The following is a 6,000-nucleotide window of genomic DNA, read 5'->3' as shown; positions in this document are numbered from 1 at the left end:
CATTTTGAAATTGTACATTGTAACAATTGTGTTGCAATTAAAGACTTTGGATTGATCTCACTAAAGAATAAAGAATGACCAGTTGGAAATAGACATGTTTGAGATCACATTGCATGAAATTTCCATGTCACTCATCCATATTTGATCTATGTCATTGAGTATATTAATATGGTGATCATCGTGGTCGAGTCACACTTAAATGTGATGAAAGTCGCGGTGGTTCCATAGTTAATATATGAGATGGACCAGATTGTATTAAGGAGAAGTCTAAACGTAAATAGCATACGGATGCGCGCCTAAAGAACCTATGATATAATTGTATCATGAAGATATGAAGCTCAAGTGGGAGATTGTTAGAAATTATAAATTTCTAATTAAGGTGAGCATCATATATTTGATACAATGATATCAACTATTTAATTTCGGGGTTACATTATAAGTGATCTAATTACTGACACCCCTTAGATTTCTAAAAGGTTATAACAGATATGAGCTTAATGGGTGGATACCCACCAGGTTAACCCATAGGGGATAATGAGAACCCTATAAGTTAACACGTCAGGAAGGTTATGGTCCCGAATACACCAAATCAAATTCAGTTTTCTCCTCTCCCCATCAGAGTGAAAACGCAAGTCCCAAGAGAAATCAGGGGTTTGGTTGAGGAAAGCCATCATATCATAAGGAATTTCCAACAATATGTGCATTGGCATACTCTGAATTGAAGAGCAACTCAACATCATAGATGGTATTAAAGTTACCCGTAACATAAAGGTGATCACTATAGTTTCATCAATCTCTAGCACTTTCCTTATAATTTTATATATATATCACTACTTCTTGTTTTCTTTTATGCTCTTAGTTTGATTATTTATGACTAATGTGCCCAATAGCCACTTATGCTATCCTAAGAGTTGTTCTAACTGTTTTTCTTAATGTATTCATTTGTAATTATATCTTTTTGTCCAGTGTATCCACTTTTTTTTCATAACAATAGCATATATGTTACATGAAGTTTTTTCTCTTGTGCATTTTACCATCTAATATTCAATGTCATATAATATTGTGGTTCATGTAATAATTGTGCAGTAAAACTCTCTCTTAAGCTTGAACAACACATTTTTACTATATATGACACATGAAGTACTCTGTCATTTCATCCATCCTCTAGAGTTCTATGATTTACATCTACATCATCTTATATGATAGATCTAAAACACTTATAATGTCAATACATAGATTATTTTATCTAAAGAGTTATTCATATTCAATAAAATTTCACAAACATTAAACAATATGTGTTCTTCTTCTGTAACCAAAATAAATAAAAACTATGTACTAAATTCCTATGAATCCAAACAACCCTTGATATCCAATTTCTAATTTAAATTTGTAAAGACATTCATTGCCGTTTAACGAAAAAAGTATTAGTTTTTATCTTCTCACTAGGAAAAAACAATTCTAGGTATGTCAGGTGAGTTACTTGCTGCAATTTGTTTCAAATAATTTCGCATTACACAGAGCCACGTATCCCCTAATAAATCCACAAAATTTGTTATAAAACTCCTGTATAAAAAAACGTTAAGCCAAAAACTAGGTTAATAATGAATGAAACCAAATTCACATTTGGTTGAAATTCGACTCATTATTTAACTCAATAAATATGATTCATAAATCAAATAAATTAAACTTAAACTAAAAATTGTATTCCATATATAAATATATTGACTAAACTTGAGTCAAATACAATTTTATTTACCATATTTATAGCTAGGCCAACTATGTATAAATAATATAAAAAACCTTTAAATTTACATATATTTTAAAAATCACTTTATAATTATTATATATACATACATCAATATAACAATAGTATACATATTAAAATTTCATAGAAATCAATTTAGAATCTCATTCTTTTTATATCTATATATGTTGGTTATGGTTAGAATTAATGAGTAGTATAAATTTATCGACTCAAATTAATCAAAGTTCTTAAACAAAAAATTGTATTTTATCGACTCAAATTAATCCTTAACGAAAGATCCAAATTTTATAACATAATACTTTCCGATCAAAGTGGGACAAACTTGGGAACCCCAATCACCTCTATAATTGGAGAAACATCATTTTGTATATCTAACCACTGCTTAAGAACGAAATGAATAAATTGGTATTGATTTCTTTCACTTAAATAGTGCATGCTCAATTTGGCGTAACTTGGGTAAGTGAGAGGGTTGGGACCAATTCTACCAAAGATAGGGACATATAGGTTAGTCATGAACTCATGATAGGCCTATGCGAAAAAAGGGAGGTTCTTATTTATTATAATCAAATAAGTGAAATTTGTACGTGAAAGTTTAAATAAAAATGAGAGCTCAAAACATCCCGTGAGTTGCTTTTGTATTTATAAAAATAATTTAATCATTTATATATAAAATAAATTAATTATGTAAAATAGTTTATACTAATATTTCAATAAAAAAATGATAGCCATCTGTCCACATTAGACATGTGGCAGGACGTTTGGCGTTCTATCTGAAAACTTGGAATGACCGATCGACGCGTCTGCTCATTTTAGTTCTGTCGTCTGGGTTTTTGGGCCACTATTAGATTGCTCTTGAGTGATTTTGGACGGGTGGATGCATTTTTGGGTTGGGCTTTTGGAGAGATATGGGTTGGATCGTTCCCTATAAATAGGGGTTCTCTCCTATGTTCTTCATTCTATCTTCTCTTACCGAACCTCTGATCATTTCTGAATCCGGACGAGCTTTCTTCTTCCATAAGTTTCCTTCTTTTCAAAGCTTCCCTCAACCGGTAATTTCCTTTCTTCTTCTTTGTTTTCTTTTAATTATGTCCGGCGGGGATTCTAGTTCTGATGAGCTAGAGATCTTGTCTGAACCCCCGACAATCTTTATAACCCCCATTTCCTATCACCGAAGGCGCTGATCTACACGGGGGCAGTCTCGATAATTGTCTATTCCCGTCCTTTTGCGCGATTTGAGGGGGAAAGAGGGAAGGGGAGAGGTTGACGTCCTAGACCGTGAAACCTTTTACAAGAAGTGGGGTCCAGTCTTGGATGGTATATCCAGTTTGGAGTCTGACACTTTTTCTAGTGACAGGTCATACATGGGAAGGAATTTTGCTGACCGTGCCGACCAATATATTCTTTCGCCGACCAGTTCGGTGTCCCTTTTTATTCTACGGATAAGCATCCTTGTGTGGATCTGCTAGCCTATCCAACCGAGGGCATAACATAGTGCAACCTAGCTAAGAATGAACATGTTTGCCAAGATATCTTTCTAGAGAGCGGCGACCGAGAAAGCTTCTATATGTACAAGTACACATGTCGCCAGATTGGGGTGAGGGTGCCCTTTGATGGATGGTATGGCGAAGTGTTGCAACACCTCCAAGTAGCCCCTTCTCAACTTCACCCTAACTCTTGAGGGTTCATCTAGGTCTTCAAGATATTATGCGAGGTCATGGAGAAGCCATGCACACTTCACCTATTGTTTTGGATGTTCTGGATGGGACATAGCAGTAACAAAGACGAGAATGACGCGGGTTGGCGTGGGTGGACATCGCTCTAGTCCAGAAATGGGCATGCTCTCTTCCAGCCCTTTGTGGGGTCCATGAAAGGTTGGAAGACTGGGTTCTTCCGGGTTAAGGTTGAAGGTGATCATCATACGTGGTTATATGGGCCTGATGGTCTACCCTGGTTTCCACTTTCCTAGAACATGGTGATACACAAAAAACTGGTCAAATCCTTTAGCTTCTCATATGACAACACCTCCAAGTATCCCCTTCTCAACTTCACCCTAATTCTTGAGGGTTTATCTGGGCCTTCAAGATATTATGCGAGGTCATGGAGCAGCCATGCACACTTCACCTATTCTTTTGGATGTTCTGGGTGGGACATAACACTAACAAAGACGAGAATGATGCGGGTTGGCATGGGTGGACATCGCTCCAGTCCAGAAATGGGCGTGCTCTCTTCCAGCCCTTTGTGGGGTCCGTGAAAGGTTGGAAGACTAGGTTCTTCCAGGTTAAGGGTGAAGGTGATCATCATACGTGGTTATATGGGCCTGATGGTCTACCCTGGTTCCCACTTTCTTGGAACATGGCGACACACAAAAAACCGGTCAAATCCTTTAGCTTCTCATATGACCAGCTGAGTCTCCGGGAAAGGGAGGTGGCAGATTAAATGTTATCTTGGATTGAGGAGGGTCGGGTCATAGTTTGCTATATGTTGATCCATGGGGATCATATTTTTGAAGAGGAGGTTAGTGAGCATATGGGTTTATGTACTATTTTTGGTATTATTTTTGCATGATCTGACTTATCTTTTTCTTTTTTCCAGCAGCTACTATGGGCGACCAATCTGACCAGTCAGGTCTTTTGAGAAGGGCCGCTTTGAAGAGGAAAAGTAACGAGGTCACCAAAAAGGCGATATTCAATTCGCCTGCTCGCCTAGAATCTTCTCGGAGGGACGATTCATCCGCTGGACCGACGGATGCTCTTCCCATATATTCTAAGCCTCAAATTACTACCAACCCTACCCCAGTAGACGTCCACCCGGTCAAGATCCTGCCAAAGGGAAGTCCCCTAGAAGCGGTAAAGGAAAGACTCCCGTCAAGCATTCCTTTTTGTACCGAGTCCCCAAGGCGATCGAAATTGGGTTGCTTAACCTGGGTGCTGGATAGCATGGACTCCATGCCCGTGACCGAGCTATTGAGGAAAGTTTGGGAGGCAAGGGTGAAGGTTGCTTTTGTGGCTAAGTACTTCGAGGGTGAGGGAGTACTGGCCACTCGGGTTGGAGAGGATGCCCTGCCCAATCTCCAAGAACGTCATTCAGCTAAGCTCCATGAGTTGGGGAAAACCTAATCGCTGGTGAGTAGCTATCGGCAATGTCACTCCAGCTTCAAGTTGCTCAAGAGGCGGCCATGCAGGTGCAGGTAGAAATAGGAGTTGCTCAATAGGAGATAAGGGCTTTGGGTTACTGCCTTGGATGATTTGAAGAGGAGAGGCGTCATCTTGGGACCAAGTTGATGTTGTCCGAGGAGTGGAAGGAGATGGCCATGGCTGATATTGCTCGGTTGACCAAGGAGTTGGCTTAGCTGAAGGCATCTCACCAGGACTTGGAGGATGACGTTGTCGTGGTAGCTAATGCGGGATGGAACAATGCCTTTTCCCAAGTTCTGTTGGTTCTTCCTGATGTCAATTGGTCTTGGACTAGGATAGATGCCAAGGTCACCCTCGAGGGGGAAGCTTCAAGTCCAGGGTAGAAATGGTGGGGGGTTATGAGTTTTATTTTCTGGATGTAACTGGTCGGATTTAATCCAACCTTTAAGGAATGAAAGCTGCTTTTTTCTCTTTACCTTGCCTAGTTAATTTGTACCTTATTTTTTGTGGCTAATGCGTAACAAGTGACTTGTATAATTGAAAGTAATTGTCCGGGCACCCATAACTGAATTTGATCAATAATGTTGGATAATCGTTTATGTGGTGACTACCCGTAAGTCGATCAAATGAACTTGAATGAGACCGTGGACTAATCATTAAGTAATTAACGTCCAGATGTCAAGGAATGAACTTGAATTCAATAAGTAGTGATTGTCTGGGTATCAATCAATGAACTTGAATGGGAACGTTGAATAATCATCAAGTAATTATCGCCTAGATGTCAAGTAATGAACTTGAATTCAATAAGTAGCAACTATCCGGGTATCCATCAATGAACTTGAATGTGATCATTGAATAATCATTAAGTAATTACTGCCCGGATTTCCTTTAGTAAATGAAGTAGAATGTATTTTATGTGATGATTACCCATATTTGTCCGATCGCATGATCGCTTGTGTTTTGTAGATTGAACTGCCGTCAGAGGGGGACTGGCCCACGCCTCTGAGGGTTGTGTTATTGGCGACCAATGAGACTTGTTCCTCCTTTGGGTTTGTAGATTGAACCGTCGTAAGAGGGGGACTGGCCCACGCCTCTAAGGAG

At 38.9% G+C, this 6,000-nt stretch overlaps 1 pseudogene; it reads left to right on the top strand.

The window, feature by feature from the left end:
• LOC109344652 overlaps positions 1-6,000 on the top strand; it is a 58,710-nt pseudogene that overhangs the window by 10,213 nt on the left and 42,497 nt on the right.

Source organism: Lupinus angustifolius, chromosome LG04 (genome assembly GCF_001865875.1).
Source record: "Lupinus angustifolius cultivar Tanjil chromosome LG04, LupAngTanjil_v1.0, whole genome shotgun sequence".
Taxonomy (NCBI): Eukaryota; Viridiplantae; Streptophyta; class Magnoliopsida; order Fabales; family Fabaceae; genus Lupinus; species Lupinus angustifolius.
This window is presented reverse-complemented; position numbering and strand designations above follow the sequence as displayed.